This window comes from Salvia hispanica, chromosome 4 (assembly GCF_029641045.1).
Source record: "Salvia hispanica isolate PSC_SH4W2 chromosome 4, Shi_PSC_v1, whole genome shotgun sequence".
In the NCBI taxonomy this organism is placed as follows: domain Eukaryota; kingdom Viridiplantae; phylum Streptophyta; class Magnoliopsida; order Lamiales; family Lamiaceae; genus Salvia; species Salvia hispanica.
Genome location: NC_142695.1, coordinates 735,096 through 754,741, shown reverse-complemented (window position 1 = coordinate 754,741; position 19,646 = coordinate 735,096). Strand labels below are relative to the sequence as shown.

Below are 19,646 nucleotides of genomic sequence, written 5' to 3'. Positions count from 1 at the left end.
AAGATAGGCAACAGCGTAGGTATATGATTCCCATATTTATAGGGATACGCAACCGGAATATAAAAGGCCATTCAGCCCAAAGACATTATATGCACACTATGTAATTAATTCAATTTCCATTTCAATTTTCAGAATATTATTTTAGCATTTTTGTAAAAAAGGATTTTGCATACAGTATTATTATTAATTATCATCGTTATTTTGCATACATTTTTACACTTCCATTTCCCTGTTACGAAAAAGTGTTGTTAAATGATTAAAATATTATAACAATTATGTATCACCCATTAAAAAGATCAGTAACTAATAAGGATATCAAAATCTTAGTAGTTAGCAAAAGAACCAAAACCAAATACGACGTCGTTTCCTAGCACAAAATTTGCTATTTGCGTACAACTTTAATACATAATTTTAAAAGTTAATTATCTACAGGATCACTAAGTTTGGTCACATTCTCATCTATCTCTCACTTTTAAAATTTGAATAATAAATTACAAAATTTTAAAAATTCTTAATTGTCTTACAAATATAGTGTTTTTTTTTATACCATTTTTATACGTCCCATGAAATTAATCTTGATCCATTTACAGATACTTTTCCACGACCCATTAACCCTATATTTACAAGTAATACTATTAGAGCCCCACTATCTACTAACTAAACATTACTAATAATATGAGTTAACTATCAACTAACATTTTTCAAGTATCTATACTCCATGATGCAATTATTTATCTATTTCATTTATTTTCTTGGACTCGTTTGATAAAAAAGATAGGATATAAGAAGATATGTAAAACAAGATAAGAAATACGGGCTTCATGTCAAGATATGCAAAGATATGATTTTTTTCCGTTATTGTTTGATAGAAAAGAAATTGTCTAAAATTGCATTTTATATTAAATAACATGGTTTAACTTGACAAATTGGTGGGATATATAAACATGGTTAATGTTATAATTTTGGTAAGATTGATTAGGGCCCTTGTCTTATATTGTGCTTTAAGTTAAGATTAAATATGATATCAAACAATTAGAAATGTCCATATATAATTCTCTATCTTGGTATTACTAACTTATCAAACGCGCTATTTTACTCCTTGCATTAAATCTTGTTTCGTATATAAAGTCTCAGGTTAAGCCCAATAATTTTCAATCTCTTAGCCCAATAAGAACACAAGAGATACATGCTACTAGGCTAAAAATTACGGCCCAATAAGGACCCAGAGTAACATAAAAATCCACAAAATAAATAGATTTTAAGAAGACAATATGCCCATTTACAAAATTCACTTTTTGAATCACAAAATTTCTGCAGCCATTTCGTCAAACAGTTCTCCGGTGTTACTTTGGTTTGCCATATAGAATTAACTGAATTTCACTCTTATCTACATTCTTTTATGTTGATATGTTAATCACAATATATAAGTACTTAAGTTTGTTATAGTAAAATGCACAAGCTCACAGGTTAAAATCCTTCAATTATTAATCTCTTGGCCCAATAAGAATCTAAAAGAGTTGTCATACGTAAAACACGTCAATGGGCTAAGAGAAACAAGCCCAATAAGGGCCCAAATTGACATATGCCATTTACTACATTATTAGTCAAAGAAATCGGTATATACACAAAACAAAAATGTTCTCACTTTTTTAGGCACATTCACAATGGCTAAAAACCAACATGAAAAATAACCAAAATCGAATCTGGAAGATCCCAAAAAGTTAAAAAATTATAGAGGTGTATTGATTTTTTGTATTATATCAATCATATTCCACTCAATCAAAACAATTACTGAAGTTGAAGTTGACATCAACTGCAAATTACATCTTCTTAGCTAACTCTCTCCTACCACAACTTATGCACACATCAAAGCAACATGATGCACATTCCAACCCATAATTGTCATACACCTTCCTAGAACAAAGGTCACACCTTCTCTTGATAGTGACAACACTAAATGTGAGAGGGTGGTTAGGGTGAATACCACGCATCATTAATCGTCGCCCAAATTCGATGTTTCTGAACCGGCCAGATGCGGACCTGAGGCAGTAGAGGTGGCTGATGGTATGTTGAGAGGTCGGGTTTTGCACGCGTGTCGTAGGCGCTTGTCCCTTCCTATTCAACATGGTAAGTTAGGGTGTCGAACCCACGAGGAACGGTAGAATCCGTTATGCATTTCCACACTTAGAAAGATTTTGGCGATGCCACCACGCTCTAAATTGTGGGTGGGAACTAAACTACGAAATATAAATAACACTTAAGCTAAGATTGGGAACTAAAAGTGCAAATAAAATGCAATAAGAAGAAAACATTTAAACTGGAACACAGACTGGGCAAGTTGACAAACTGGGCAACTTAGACAGTGGCGAAAATTAGAACTTTTCGGAAATAAAAACAAAGCAGCAACATGCACGAAATTTACTAAGTTCGGAAGCTAAGGAACTAAGTTAAAAGTTAAGGAAGATAAACTAAGTGTTGGCTCCTAAAAGAAAAGCTAGAAAACTAGGATAGTGACCCTTAAAAGTGGCTAGATTGATTAACTCTTAAAAGGTAAACTAAATCACATGTAGATGCAGGTTGAGTGCAGAAATTAACTAGGCTAAAAGGGCTGCCAAAAGTGAAAAAAAGCATGTACTAGTTGTCTCCCAAACCCTATTATCCAAGGTGTAAGACCAATGGACAAAAGCCTACAACTAATGGACAAAGAACTTGACTTCTAAAAGCTGATCTTGGCTCCTAATTCTACATCATAAGGCACGAAAATATGGAGGAGAAAGAGAGTAGATGGCTGCTACATAATTAAAAATGCAAGAGAAACACAAGATCAACAAGTAAATTACCTAAACATGCATTGAAAACACCAAATGAAAAGCTGAAAATTAAAGCACTTAAACATGATGAAAGAAGCTTAAAAAATAATAACAATGGAGGATGAATAGCAAGGCAAGAAATTAAACCACAAACATTAAACTTAAAACATGCTAAACTAATTAATCTAGGTGATTTAAACTCTAAACAAGAACACAACTTTTTTTTCTTCTTTTCTTCTTGAAATTTTTGAAATGAACAACTAACTAAAACAAGCTAAACTGAACTAAAGACATTGGAAAAGATTTTTACTAAGCAAGAAAGATTTAACAAACACTAGAACAACAACAAAATAAAAACCGAAAATGAACAAGAGTTAAGCTTCAAAGCATATTAAATAAAGAAACACTTAGAGAAATTACTACTTGAAATGAGCTTTTAAAACAAGAACAACAATAATAACTAAGAGTGAGAAAGGTGCAAAAGTACTACAGAGTTAACAACAAACAAACTAGAGAAAGCAAACACTACTACTAAATTACTACTACTTCAACCCATGGTGAACAATGATCTTGGCAGCCTTGAATGTGAGATCTCTCTTCTTAAGGAAGAGAGAAAAGTTTCCTAGAGTGAGAAAGTTAACTAAACTAAACTAAAGAAAGTGATAAGTGTCTAGTGGTGGATTGGAAAGTTAAGGTTTTTTTTAATACATATATCTAATAAAAGATATTCCCCTTCTTTTTACTCTCCAATGGCTGAAATGGGCGTGTGTAGCATGTGAGAGTTGTCATTGATAAGTGTGTGGAAGTGACTTTAATCATTTTCCCGAGGTTTAAACTGGCCAGTCCAACAGCTTGGGCAGTTTGCATTCTTTCGATTTTTTTCTTCCAATTCTTGAACATTGTGCCTCCTTTTTGCATCATTCACCACAAATGCCTTTCTACAATGCCTCCAAACCATAATCTCAATTCCCTACCAAAATAGCATCTTCTGATGCAAATATTCAACTAATAAGTGCGAAAAGTGATCAAATCCGAGTGACGAAAACTAGCCTATCATATGTCCGTATCAGTTTATCATGTCCTTCATTTATGTAGCAAGACACATTCATTAAGGTAAAAAAAAAGCTTAGTTAAATAAATCAACAAGGAAAAAAAGTTGAAACTATTACCCGGGACTTCTTGTCATCGTGTCGTTCCAATCAAAATAGGGAAGTTGCAGTGTCAACTTCTTGAGGGAACATGGAAACCTCACTCCTTGCAACCTATGGTTGTATTCCCTGGAAGACCTAAGGCCAAGAGATTCGAGCTTTTGGAGGCTAACAAATATTGTGGAGTTGGTCTTCTTCTTCTTCTCCTCCTCCTCCTTTGATGCATTTATAGCACAACTTCAATGTTTTGATGTTGGGGATTCTTTTAAGCACCCCCGCACAAAACTTGAGATTGAACACTCTATACATGAAATGCACCATCCTTGTTCTCAAAGTTGATGATTTAACGTGCCTCACTTCAGGCATCTTCCATAAATCAAAATCATAATTGTCAACAGTCTTTAACAAAATCAGTGTCTGCAAATTCCATACAAAAGAGGGAAAAGGAACCTTTCATAATGCAACATCATCAACAAGGAGAGAAAGAAGACTCAGGTTAATATGCTTAGAATGATTATCTAGATAATGTCCCCCACGGTCTTCGTTAAACATAGATACCTAAACTTAACTGATTTATCATCTGGAACTATCCCAAAGAAAGAACGGACAAGTGGTGAAGATTGAAGGTGTCACGACCGCCCTTCTAGGGTTAATAAATTCGAACGATCGCGACTTAAAGGAACTTAAAGAGACGAAGAATAAGACTAGGGTTTAATCAAAAAGTTTGACCATCAATAAATGTGATAAATAACAAAGCCATAATTTAATATTTTTCCAACAAGCAAGCCTTAAATTCAAATAAAAACTCTAGAAATGTTCAAATTCAATAACATTGTAAGCAAAGAACTATAGACTCTAGCGGAAGCGTTCAAGAGGAGTGACGTCATGTATGGAGACACGGCGATACCAAAAGTCTAACTATCATTAAAATATTTCATAATTCATATTATGCTCAACACCCGCCGATGCTCGTCGCCGTTCAACCTGTACATAAGGAAAACACATGCAGGGATGAGTATTTTGAAATACCCAGTGGACTCATGCCAAAACATTTTATTAATTATGCCACCCTTACTATAGTGAACTCGAGTTTTGCAGTTATCAAAGAATATCATCGAGTATCACGAAAATAATTTCATAGACTGGCCAGTCAAACAACTCCCCCGTTTTCTCAACAATTTCCACAATCACAACATTTCCATGGTGCGACGAAAGTGTGGCCACACTTTTCGTCCACGAGATCGGCCGACTAGCAAGGACGGCTCCCGATCCCACCGTGTACACAAGCCTGGAAGGGTTTGCGGCCCTACTCAGACCCGAATTCTTTTATACATATCCATAGCCCTATAGCCCAATAGAGCGAACTCTCAAACTAGGCATCAGGCGCACAACATCATCAAAACAATCACATGCATGACGTAACAGTTTAAACCACCCTTATATCTCCATTGTCATAAATTCGGAACATAAAAGAGTTTAAGAATAAAGTCCACCTTGCCTGCTTAGATCTCAAGTATGTTCTTCCCTTTGTTATCTTGCTTCGCAACCAAATTATCACCTTTTGACCATATACATATATACATACCATGTATTAGTTTCAACATCAACTCCTAAATCATGCATGCCTCACGTTTTTCCCTTTTTCCCCATTGGTTCGTTTTATATTATCATTTCAAAAATCAAAACATACTTATCATATCATTTATACACACTACAACTCCAGATCTATCATCGGACCCACTATACATTCAATAAATTCCCTCCTATGACTTTGCCATGGAAAATTATCCACTTACAAAAGCAAAATAGATATAAATGAGAATTATTGTAGATCTTAGTAGTAGTACTACTATATTTATGATGGATATGCTGAGGTGGACCTACATGGAGCCTTGAGGGTCCCATAGAATCCCCAATTTTTTTAACGTTACCTACATATATGATCACAAAATGTGTATACACCGACTAGGGCAACTGGCTGAAATTTCAGTCTCTCATTAGGGAGATTTGAGTTTGAATCCTGTGAGGGGCCTATAATTTGTATTGAATTTGTTTCCAGCTCTTTGTTTTGTTTACACTTCGCAATTTTTCCAAATAGACAAATTATTAATTTTAAATTATACTACACGCTTTGCAATAATTTTTTCTTTATTTTGTTAACACTTTTCATATTTTCAACTACTGTCAACGATCATATATATATCTAGTTATTGTCACCTTTTTATTATTTGGCATTTATATAACCTATATATGTCACGACTTCCTTATTATTCATGCCACAATTTCACTATAATCTATATATGTCACGACTTCCTTATCACTCATGCCACAATTACTTGCGGTGAGGTAAACATCAACAAATGTTTAATCTTGCATGTCAAATAAATGTGTTGATTACCTAATTATAATTCACGATTCATTGCAATAACAATACTAGCGCCTCTAGACATTGATCACCACTTCCCAAGATATCATGATTCTTGGACTGCGAAAAATCCGCAACATTTGATAAATCAAAGTAGTGCATAATCAATATCGTATGCTCAATGTTATATCAACAATGATTAAGAAATAACAATCACCGAGACCTCGTCTTTCAGTAAATAGCAAGAAAGACTTATCTCAACTGTTAGATCCTTCAGAGCTATACCACACCATTGTCGTTTATTTCCCAAGGTAAGGAAACATGCGGACTGACACTGCAACCTTTCACGATAGGTAGTCAAAGCCTATCTAGATTGTGAAATTCTATTTCTCTTCTACAAAGGACCGACTGCGTCACCTTCTGTGAACGTCGTTCACGACCAGTCTACTATATAGAAGAATTATACTTATTTGCTTTTTATACATTTAAATGTTTGAGAAACATCTTATAAATGCACAAGCAAACATCAATGCGAAAAATTACTTCTTCTCGTCTTAGGTTAAAGGTGGATTGTAGAGTTTATTGTATCCAAGCAATTATATCCGTGCAACATGCTCGAAATATGCTTTTCAGTATACCAATCCTAACAGGTGGGTCCCTTTTTGACTTTTTGGTTTTTTATTTCTGTTTTGATTTATTTTAATATAGACAATGGCATTTGAAGTAATTTTGATGAACAATGAGGTAAAATTTTAAATGTGACTCTACATGTGAGACGGACTTTTATGGTAAAATATGACTACAAATTTGGGACGGAGGGAGTACTATAACTTAGAAAAGTGAGCAAAATTTTTTTAATGGAGTATGGATCTAGTTTAATAAAAAAAATCATAGAGTATGGAGTATTCAAACCTAATTAACTCATATTCTGGTATGGTTATTCTTAGGGATGTCAATCGGGCTAACCCGTTTGGGTTCGGGCCAATCCACTCGGGTTGCCGGGCTATTCGGGTTATAGATTTTTCGGGTTATAAATTTTCAACTCTAACCCTAAACTGCCGGGTTTTGGGCTAACCCATCGGGCTATTCGGGCCTAAAAGCTTTCGAAAATAATTTCTTGGATTGAAATTTTCTTCTATAAAATGATTTTAAATTTTAGATACTTTTATTTTTAGTTAGAATCATATAAAATCTTCGTATTTTCATAGTATTCTACAATAATACTTGGAAAGAAGCATTTCATCTCGATCAACTACAACATAAATTAAAGTTTGTGTTCATGTCATTATTTTGGCATTGTTCGTAACTAATTCTTTGTGAAAATTAAAATCATATCTTACATGAATCATTATTAAAATGAAAAATATATTAAGATTTTGATAAGTTATTTCTTAATTTTGTCTTGATTGGCTTTGGTGGTGGTAAGACACTGGTGGCAGATGATGGGACGGTGGAATAATGAGTTGAGATGGAACTTGAAAGCTGATATTGTGAGATCCGAGTGGAAAAGTATAGAATGAAGATCAAATAAGACATTTATGTAGAAAGATTGAGGATTCAAAAATATAAAAAAAAAACTCCTAAAACTTAATAATTTTTAATTAAAAGTTGCAACCCATCGGGCCGACCCGCAACCCGCCCGGGCTAACCCGTTTGACCCGCTAACCCATTCGGGCTAACCGGTTTAGCCCGTTTTGTATTCGGATAATAAAATTACAACCCTAATCCGCTCATTTTACCGGGTTATTCAGGTCGGCCCACGAATTTCGGGTTGAATTGACATCCCTAGTTATTCTAGAAAACATAAATTAAGCTTCTGCTTATTTATTTATAATTAAAACATAGCCTAATTAATGACTCCTGCGACTGTAATTCTCTTAAAGAAGTAAATAAATATTTCCCCATGATTACACGGGCGATAACTTTAATTTAGATAAGTTTTGATCGTCCAAAATTTAATTATGCTTCAGGTTGTTTATTCTAACTAGTATCACGCCTTTGTACATATTAATATATTTTTAAAATATTAATTTTTTATTTTAAATTAATTAAATAAAATAAGAATCAATATTAATAATGAACAATATGAATAACAATTTTAGTTATGAGAATAAAAAATATATACGAATCAATATTGAAGCATAATAAATTTATAACAAATTACATAATATAATGTTTAATCATTAAATCTTGGAGTATGGAGATAAAAATCTATCATAATAAAGAAACCATAATAGATATTACTCATCATTTTTGAAACTTCTTTATGCACTACATTAACTTTAAAATTAAAATCAACCTCATTATTATAAACTAAAATCTTCAATTCTTCACAATTCGTAAAATAACTCGATTGTCATCTTTAAAGCCGACCGCGTCACCTAAAACTACAATAAAATAAGGAACAAAATCAATTTGCAATGCACAAAATCAATAATCAATATGTATAGATACTTTCGCCTAACAATTTGTATAGTTTTCAATAAAATCAAAGACAAATTAAATTATACTTTAAATTTACCAACAGAATAAGTCTTTCATATGACTCAACCCTATTTATAGATATGTAAATAAAAAATTAGCCATTTTAATTTCAACATAAATTTTTTAACACGGATCAAATATGTTTGCTTGTTAAAGATATGAGAAGATATGAGATGAGAAAATGAAGTGTTTTTAGAAAAACATTTTTGAAATTTGTATTGCAATGCAAGGTGACAAGGAAATTCCACAACTTTTGGAGGAAAAATCAAGATACTCAATTTCATCAACACACGTTTCAAAAGAAAAAAAATAACAATAATTAAGAACTGCAGAGAAAAAAACAACTCAAAATTATCATCCATCACATAACAAAGATTTCACAACACACACAAAAATCTCAAAGAAAAAGAAACCAAAGTTTGTCATGTACCATAATCTTGTTCTATCGTCGTCGGAAAACTGATTAAACGCATCCTCCACCGCAAATTTAAGCTCGGCCACTGTAGCATTTCTCGCCACATGAAGACCTGCAAGATTAGAATTTTATGTTGCTGAAATAAACCCCACGAAAAAATAGAATCAAGAAAAGGGTCAATTTTTTCATAGTTATAGTTACTGAATGAAGAGCCGTCCAATTTATGAACAGAAAGATTGAGAAACTACTGCACCGGAAGCCTTCGATAGGTGGGAGACCGGTTGTAAAGGGAAAAAGGGATACAAATGCTTTTTAAAACATTTTCATTTGTAACTGTCCCACTATCTTCATTTGTAACTGCCCCACTTATTCCACCCACTACAAAAATCTCGCGGAATAGCACGGAAATTAGCAACGGATAAGAATCTGATACTATTACTAGCGGATTAGTAACGGAATATCTGTTGCAAATTTTAGTAATGGAATTAGTAGCGGAATTTCAATAATTTTTGGCGCCGAAATAGCGCGCCATAAACAGTGACGGAATTAGTAACGGACCGATGTCCACTAGTAATTAGCAAGAGAAACATCTGTTACTAATAATTATTTCATGATTAAAAATATCTAAATTAATAAATTAAATAAATATAGCAACGGATTTGTATCCGCTAGTAAATAGTAGCTTACATATCCGCCACTATTAATTACTATTTCTTTATTATAAAAATTGAACTTATAAATAATTCAATATGAACAAATTTAGTAGCGGATTCGTATCCGTTAATAGTAGCAGCAGCGAATGTCCGCTACTATTCTGCTGTAGTGTTTTGGAAAAAAAAATCTACTTAATAATATTTTTTGTTATTTAGATGGAAAAATATTTTAATACTACTATATTTTATCTTCTTTTATTTCATTAATTATTTGATGTTTTTGTTCATTCGCAAAATTGACCTTTACTTTTTTCTAAATTGTAGATTTTAGTTGTTTTAGAAAATTAATTTTTTTAAAATTATATAATTGAACTATCTAATGCCTTGAACTTCACAAATTGTTGTTAATTAAGATATTTGTGATTTGTGATTTTTGTGTTTTGAATTGCATTTGATAAGAACGATGATTGTTTTCATTTTTATACACTAATACTTTATTTTCATGATTTAATTATGAAAAAGTTTGCATTTAGTTTTATTTTATTTTGATTAGATATGTTATTTTTAATTAAATGATGTGATTTTAAAAATGGCAATGAGAATATTGTTCAAAAAAATTTACTCTCCATAAATTTTAATAAATATAAAATTAATATTCATCCTAAATTTAGAAAGTGTTAGAACATAATCATGATTTAGAAAATATCCATAGTTAGAAAATAAATAAATAAAATTTCAAAGTTCGGATGAAATTCTCGAAAACTTCGAAAGATCGTATATTTTTCAGCTTAAATACCTGCAACTTTTTGCCACGTTGGTACTTCCAACGTTCACATCAACTTTAATTTAAAGAAAAAATATTTTTTAGGGAAATATAAGAAAAATTGAAATGTTTTCAACGTAATTAAAAGATGGGTGCAAATTAATTTTTTAGTTGCACATCATTAGATTTATTAAGTAATTAAGTAATTAAGTAATATTAATCACTCAAGTTTCAATTTTAAAATGATTTTAATCCAATTTTTAAACGGTTTTAACTCGAATGAGACTGTTAGAATTTGTTTAAAAATTGACAGAATTGTTAGTGTAAGACCAATTGTGATCCGAGTTAAAATGTTCAGGATGCAAAGATTCAAAAGATAAAATCTAGGACCAAAATCATAAAATGAACATTTGTTCAGGACCTATTTTGGCCTTTAACTCTATATTTAAATTCAAAAATACAAGTTCAAGAAAAAAATAGTAAATATTGAAAATTCGTATTTAAAGGCAAACAATTCTTAATTATTTGATGTTTTTGTTAGAGCTGTACATAATTAAATTATTTTTTATGTCATTTATTGATATGTTATCAACGCAATAAAAAAATGGGTGCAAATTAATTTTTTTAGTTGCACGTACATCATTAGATTATTAAGTAATTAAGTAATTAAGTTATATTAATCACTCAAGTTTCAAACTAACACAACACAACGCACGACTCAACCCTTTCCTCCCACGCCGCTTCCCACGCCAACGCCTCTTTCGTCGACGCTGTCGCTGCCGGTGCCGCCGCCTCTCGTCGCTTGCCGCTGGTCTCCTCTCACGGTTTTCTCTCTCCCTCTCTCTACTCCAGCAGTGCTCATCTAAATTTCGCCTAATTTAAACTTCTCCTGACCAATTACTTGCTTGTGGGTGTGGTGTTCCCTCATATTTTAAATCGGACCAAAGAGAAGCATCAATTCTATAATGTATGGCAAAAGGGTTCTAGTTGATGCTCGATCAATTCTAGTGGAGAATTTCAGTTTAGTTTGTACTTTTGCTTTAGTAGGATTATATTGTTTGTTAGTGATTTCAATTTTTGATTAACTACAATGATGTTTTTCATAATATTTAGAAAGCCGTACAAAGAATACATTAGGGATTCAGAAACATTCTTATGAGTTGAATCCCAAAGGTCAAGATTTTTTTGTTTCTTTCTACAATAATTTGTCTCTTTATATCTTACATTTAAAGTTTACCCTTTGTGAGTTTATCATTTTAATTGATTGGACATTCGGATGCTTAGTTTGTCTATAATCGGTAATGTTATAACGTCAAGTAATTGTTTTTATTGTTTGTTTGCTAATGGAAAGTCAACCTTTGGCTAATATGTGTGTGTGTGTTTTAAAACTTAACAGAGCTTTACCAAGTCATTGTGAGACATTTTAGAGATGCACCAAGTAGAGAGAAGAGGTAATTGGAGGTTAGTATCTTTATCCTTGATTCATTATGCTTTTTTTTTTCATCGCATTGAGTATGTTATTTATCGGAGCATGCTTTAGGGTGTAGATGGTGGCTAGGCTTGGGGTGGAGCCTTGTCGGCTTCACCGACCCAATTTGCTGTGAAGTGAGGTGATTGTGTGGCTTTGATGTAACATTGTGAATTAAGCATGTATTTGAATGTTGATTACTTCTGTTTTACGTATGCTAAATTATGTGTTCGAAGAGTTTGTTCTATGTGCATCCTTATCGACTAGGAATTAATATGATGATCGAATTATTGTTTAGGAATTTAGTAATGACTGCATTTGTTATCATTGTTTGTGTTAAGTAATGTGAGGAAGCCATGTTAAGAACAAAATGCCTATTTATTCTCCAAACCATGTATCTTTGATAAATAAACAGAAAGTCAATTTATTTACCAAACCAAATAACATCATAAAAATTCATTAAAATGGTTGTTGTTAACATAAATGGTCCCCACTGAGCTGTTGGAACAAAACTTCCAAAATGAAGGAAACAAAAGAGGAGAATAGTCATTTATAGATGTTCAAATTAGACCACACTTCCAGCCGAATGCTCTTTTTCTTTCTCGTATTTCTTTTTCTTATGTTACTTATGTAAGTGATGTGCTAATATTTGACAAACTGATTTGATATTAAATTATACTAATATGTACTTGGATCTCAGGTTTCAGATATGCATCGCCGTCGTCATGGTCACACTCCAACTAGCGAGTCCACTCGCGCGGGATCAACCAACCAAGGTATCCCTGCGATGACATCTTCTGAGAATGTCGATATCGTGGAAGATGATGAGCTCATGGTGCCTGATGCGAGGATAAAATTTGAAAGGGATCCGCACGCTGAGTTTGTTTTATTTATTGATTATTGATTATTAATTAAGCTTCATTTTATTATATATTAACTAATATCCAAATGTTATAGGAAACTAATAATCCCTAGTTCAATGTCAAGGGAGATAACAACAACTTTTCATCGCATCCCAAATATAACGGGGTAAACTTGGGCTCGTACCCCCGATAATGTTAAGAAGCTGTACTTTGAGGAATTTCGAGTAAGTTTTAATTTGGTAACAAAGAAACTTGTTTTGCTTAATTATTTTTAACTATTTCATTTTCCTACAGAAAGTTTATTTCTGGTCCGATGCATGGGAGCAAGAGAGGTTCATACCCTTTGGACTAAGAGAGTTGCAACTAGATTCTCATCGTTCATTACCTCTTTAAAAATGATGAGATATAGTAATAAAGGAAGGCCGGGTTACGTGTCAGAAGATATGTGGAAAGGGTTACTAGAACACTGGAAGGATCCCAATATGATTAAAACTTCAGATCTTGCAAGGAAGGTTAGATATTCTGAGCCAGATAGACGGCACCGGATATAGCAAGAGTTTTGGAGGCTCAACTATGAGTTTTCCCGTACTTTGTAGTTCATTATAACTATAATCTAATTAGGTTATGACTATATCAAACTTCATGTAATTTGCAAAATACTTATTAGTATATCTATTATTATTTTTGCCTACAAAGTTTTGCTGTTATTTATTTGTTGAGTTGTTACATTGTTGTAAATAGGATGTCGTAACAGGGTGAGCGACAAATATTTGAGCTGTAACGTGAATTTAAAATTACTAGCGGAATAGCAATATTTAATTTTTTTTTTTAATAAAAAATAATAGTAGCGGAATAATCTGCTGCTACTTTTGGCTGTCAGCTTCTGTTACTGATCTGCCACTATTAGCAACGGAATTATCCGCTGCTAAACCTGATTGCTTTTTGATCAGTTTTGACATCAGGATATTATAGCGGATGTTGTCTGTTGGAAATCCGTTGCTAAGATTTAGTAACGGATTTTGTTCGCTACAAGCATCTTGGCAGCGAGGTGTTTTGTAGCAGATTAGATCCGCTACTAATCCGTTGCTAATGAGTTTTAGCAACGGAATTTAAGCGTTTAGTAGCGGAAATGTCCGTTGCTATTTCGCGAGATTTTTGTAGTGTACCCAGACTTTCATAAATCACTCGATTTTAGCTACCTTTTAATTATATATTTTTAAGTTAATATAATTTTTTAAATTAAATAACAGTTTTATAAATTTCTCAAAAAATATTTCAGTGAATATATGAATGGAACATGAATTATTAATCGTGTGATAATTAATATAGGGAAACAAAATAAATTAGTTAAATTCTATCCCTATAATCATGGAATTCAAATTTGTTCCACTTGCATTAATCGTGTGATTACTTTTCTCATCTACTTTAATACAATCAACTTAAAAAAAATTTATGGACATTTCGGATATACAATCTTTGTTATTTAATCTTTCAATAATGCTATGCGGCCATAACGTGGCTGGTCATACGGTGGCATTTTAGTAAATAGATGCAAAAGGTAATATAATAAAATAATAGTTTTAGTTAATGCTCAGGTACTTTTACTTAATCACCCTTCTCCTTTAATTTGGGAATAGATATGCATTTCACTTCATATATATATATATATATATATATATATATTTAAAATAAATCTCCCTCTATATTAACTACAACTCTATTTCCCAAAAATAATTATTATCAGATCTTTAAAGTCCTACATAATTAATCTTGAACTAATGAAGTGTGTATGTTTATGGCATATATTAAAATTTTCCCTTTATAACTAAGACGTTTTTTCATTTAGGGAAATTCCACTATAGTTAAAACAATTTTATTATATGTTATAAAAAAATACTCCATTTTACACTCTTAATTTATTTCATCTTTTACTTTACTCTTTTTTTATTCACTTTTTTATTTTTTTTTATCTTTTACTTTATTATCTATTCTTTAACACATTATATATTATTTTTTAAACTTTGTTCTAAAAATTAAGTATCTAAAGGAAAGGAAAGAATAACATTTACTGTAATTATTACGCCAAAATGGATACACTCTAACGGCTAACCATATAATTATAATTATATTATAACAAATTTCACTTCTAAAAATAATAATAAGAATAAGTAGTAGATAAATAAATATACTATATCAAATGAGTAATACAAATTTCTATCATGATTTAATGTTATGATTATCAAAATTACCAACTGTTATATAGCACCACGAGTTCATACTTCATATTAAGAACGACTATAGTTTGATACCGTGTAGCAAAATGTCATTAGTTAATATATTTAATTATAAATTTATATAATATATATTTATTATACGTATTAATATCAATTCCCATAATATATTATGGGGCATAAAGTGGGAAAAAGTTAAAGATCAATCAATTAAGTGGATCTAACCTTAGATTTATCAATTTAACTTAAATTGAAAAATCAATTAGAAATAAAATTGATTGATTCAAATTGATTATTGGGGACTTTTTAGATCAATTGGTAAAAATAAACGACTGGATATTCGCTCAATCAATTAGACTAAAAAATTATAAATATAAATTGATACCCCGTATTAGATATTAATTATAATAATATATTATTATTATTATTATTATTATTATTATTATTATTATTATTATTATTATTATTATCATTATTTATTAATTTTTTGCTATTTTCGTAGACTTTATCGTAGTGCCATAACATTATTTTAAAATTATCATCAATTTCAAATATTAACTTTAAATTTCACTTTATATCATTAAATTTACACTGATTTATCATACTATTAGTATTACTACTTATTTAATTATTAGTGCAAAACGTGACACTACACTTTAGACCTGTACATTAAAAGGATTTAAATATTTAATGATAACATTATGTTATACAACATTTCCTTAATACTGTTAACTTTTTAAAATAAAAATTCTAAAAATAAGAAAAGAAATAGTGATAAGTATAAAGCGTTCTACATTTTATAGAAGGATAAGGAAGTTGGATGTATTATGGGAAGGGGTAGAATAGTCTTGGAAATTTTGATATTTTTAATGTGCATTAAATGACTCAGTTTTCTAAATAAAAATCTGATTATGGCCGTCATAATGTGGCCATTTAGCATGGAATTCAAATTTATTCCACTTGCATTAATCGTGTGATTACTTTTCTCTTCTACTTTAATACAATCAACTTAAAAAAAATGTAAGGACATTTCGGATATACAATCTTTGTTATTTAATCTTTACCCTTTATTTATAATTAAAACATAGCCTAATTAATGACTCCTACGAGAACTTAATAAATACTTCCCGCCATGGTTACACGAGCGATAAGTGCATATATAAGTAGACTACTTATCGTCCTCTAACAATCCAGATAAGATAAGCCCCTGCGCTTATCATTCTCTCTCTCAAGATTCAAGAATCTGTTAACCCAAAGCTCTCCTTCGCCTTTCTTCTACTTCACGAGCTCATTGATCACCAATTCAGCATGGAGGAGGACGACTCTCAATGCACAAAATGTCCCTACTCTCTCTCTCTCTCTCTCATTCATTTGCAGCTATGCCTGGTGATAAGTACTCCCTCCGTCCCACAAAAGATGTCACACTTGTGGGACGGCACGAAATTTTAGGAAGTTTTATTTTATGTGTTAAATGGTTTTATATTCATGTGAGAGAGAACGTTTTCCTAAAAAAGAAATGTGATATCTTTTGTGGGACAACCTAAAAAGAAAAGTGTGACATTTTTTGTGAGACGGAGGGTATACGTTTTCTTTCTTTTAATCAACTATTACTAATAAGTACTACTCCTACTACTATTATTCTATTTTGTCCATGTGTCTAATTTACTGAATTTTAAAAAATAGAAATAAAAATAAGTTGAAAATATTAATAAAATATAAGTGGAATGTAAGTATTACATTTGACAAAAATAATAAAAAAGTACTAAGACATGTATTGACAAACGGACAAAAAAATGAAATATGAGACATGTATTCATCGACGAAGAAAATATTTTTTGAAATCTCGTACTCCCTCTGTTGCATAAAAATATGTGCACTTTCTATTTCGTCCGTCCCACAAAAATATGTGCATTCCATATTTAGAAATATCACAAAATATGTGTCATATCCATTGCGCATATTTATATGGGACGGATGGAGTATCTAATAAATGAGGTACTTCTTTTTTTACATAAAATAAAAAATTTTAATGGTCATATCACAAAATATTGACTCAAACCAAAATATTGACTTCAGACATTAATTATACCATTTATTATGATTAGGCTCATTCTCAAAACTTGAGTAATTGCTTAATTTAGATTAATTAAAAGAATGCCCAATTAATGACCCCTTTTTATTCCTCACATTACAAGTCAATACAAATATTTCCCGCCGTAACTAATAGGGCGATAAGTATATATATAAGTTGAACTACTTATCATCCTCTCTCTCCTGCGCATTTCTCTCTCTCAAGCATCAAGTAACCCAAAGCTCTCCTTCGCATTTCTTCTCTTCTGATCGATCACCAATTTACGCCTACAATCGCCGGTTCAAGCATGGACGAGAACTCTCAAGGAACCCCTCCATTTGCACCGAAAGATCTTGAGGTTTCTCTCCCTCTCTCTCTCTCTCTCTCTCTCTCTCTCTCCCTCTCTCGTGTGTATGTGCGTGTGTGAGTTCAGTTGAATGAATCATGAATTTTAGGGTTTTTCTGATTTGATTTCTGAACATGCTGTGGATGTTGTAGTGTCTATATCATCTTTACTGAAATTTGGAGTTGGATTAATCAGGGTTTAATCTTGATTCTTGAATTCAAAGAGAAAAGAGGATTTTACGCAGTTAATTTAGTGTTTTCTTGCCTATGATTTGACACACTACATCGGAAGGTTTCTCTCTCTCTTTCTGATTTCAGTGTGTGTGTGTGTGTGTTTGAGTTCAGGTGAATGAATCATGAATTTTAGGGTTTTTTCTGATTTGATTTCTGAACATGCTGTGGATGTTGTAGTGTCTATCTCCCATATTTACTGAAATTTGGAGTTGGATTAATAAGGTTTAATGTCGATTCTTGAATTCAAAGAGAAAAGGGGAATTTACGTAGTTAATTTTGAAGCTAACAGTCAAATCAAATGATGATAGGTTTCCAATTTGGGATCTCGCCGTGATAAGAATATGATGGAGATTTCTGCTTCCCCAGTCACCACCTTCACTGTAGGAAACTGGAAGGTACTTATACATATATATTTTCTTTCAAGTTTCAATCTTTGATTTTGGAATATTGAAAATGATCTGTTGTTGGCAGAGGGAGTCTACTCATGAAGGCCACCTGAATGCTGTATTCTTCTATAGCTCAAAAAAATTGCTGTGGGAATTCAATGAGGTGTCATTGAACTGGAAGATGGAAGTCTATTGGTCAAATATCACTGCCATCGAGGCTGTTATGAAGCCTAATCAACCCGGAGTTCTTCGAATTCAGGTCCGATTTCCCACTCCATCTTTATTAGTAGATTTGTGACGGAATTGAATTGAATTGAATTGAAGTAATTCCTTTGCAGTTGGCTGAACCTCCTTTCATCTTTCAAGAAATCCAACCTCCACCAAGGCAATCGATAGAGGAAGTTGCTGATGGTGAAGCACGTACTTCAAGCGTTCACGAAGTAATGTTTCCACACGGATCACTGACCAACATTTGAAGGAGCTCCTCCAAAACGATAAGCGTTTGGATGAGCTCAGCCGCAAGCCTTCCCCAACTGAATCATTCTTCTCCAACGTTCCCGTTGCCCAAAGAAAAGGCAAAACCCCTGCGTTGCAAGACTATCCATGGGCATTGTCCTATGTGGGTGAAGCGCGCGTTGGATGCAGTTATTGCACCTCATTTACAGAGAGTGTGGGCAGTCGTAGTTATACACTGAATTTGTTGGCCAATCATGAGCTCACTTATGCTCATCAAATGGCTGTACAAAACGAGCCAGCATTTGTCGGGGGATCAGAAATCGGGGAGGCCACCTTGATCGAGGCACTAAGCACCGAGGCAAACAAAGTGATTGATGAAGACTATTGGGCGATGATAGGAGACTCTAACGAGCCAACTGATCAGGAAGATCATGGCAATGACCAGCTTATTGGAGGTGGTGATTTAAATTTGGAGCAGGTTAATGAACTTATCAATGAGGCGACTTTGATCGAAGCACTGAAAAATGAAGCAGACAGAGTGAGTGATGTGAATTTGGAACAGATTTATGAAACTAATGATGAGGCTACTTTGACCGAGGAACTAAGAAAGGAGGCTGACCGAGTGAATGATGTAGACTTGTCGGCGTTGTGGGCGATGATCGACGACTACACCGAGCCAACTGATGAGGATGGAGGTGGTAATGAGAATGAAGCCATCTGATCCTCCTGCTTCTTCCCCACCATCAAAGCCATGAAGAGTTGATGTGGTTTCTTATAAATGATGAAGAATATTGGTACAAACTAAAACTGGTTCCATGTTTGATTCTTTTTTAAATTCAATCTTGTTTCAAGTTTGAAGATCCTTTGTTGTCTGTTTCGAGTGTTCACCTGCCACATTCTGGCAATGTAGATATAGCATTTGCCAAATTTTGCTGCATTGTTGATTTTGCTGCA

At 32.5% G+C, this 19,646-nt stretch overlaps 1 long non-coding RNA gene across 1 annotated transcript; it reads left to right on the top strand.

Annotated features, from left to right (window-relative positions):
* The first annotated feature begins 11,361 nt into the window (after nt 1–11,361).
* LOC125193547 (uncharacterized) lies at nt 11,362–13,643 on the top strand. The gene is made up of 3 exons (XR_016137605.1): nt 11,362–12,099; nt 12,807–13,193; nt 13,264–13,643. It is a non-coding gene; the product is annotated as an uncharacterized LOC125193547 (long non-coding RNA).
* The last annotated feature ends 6,003 nt before the right edge of the window (nt 13,644–19,646 follow it).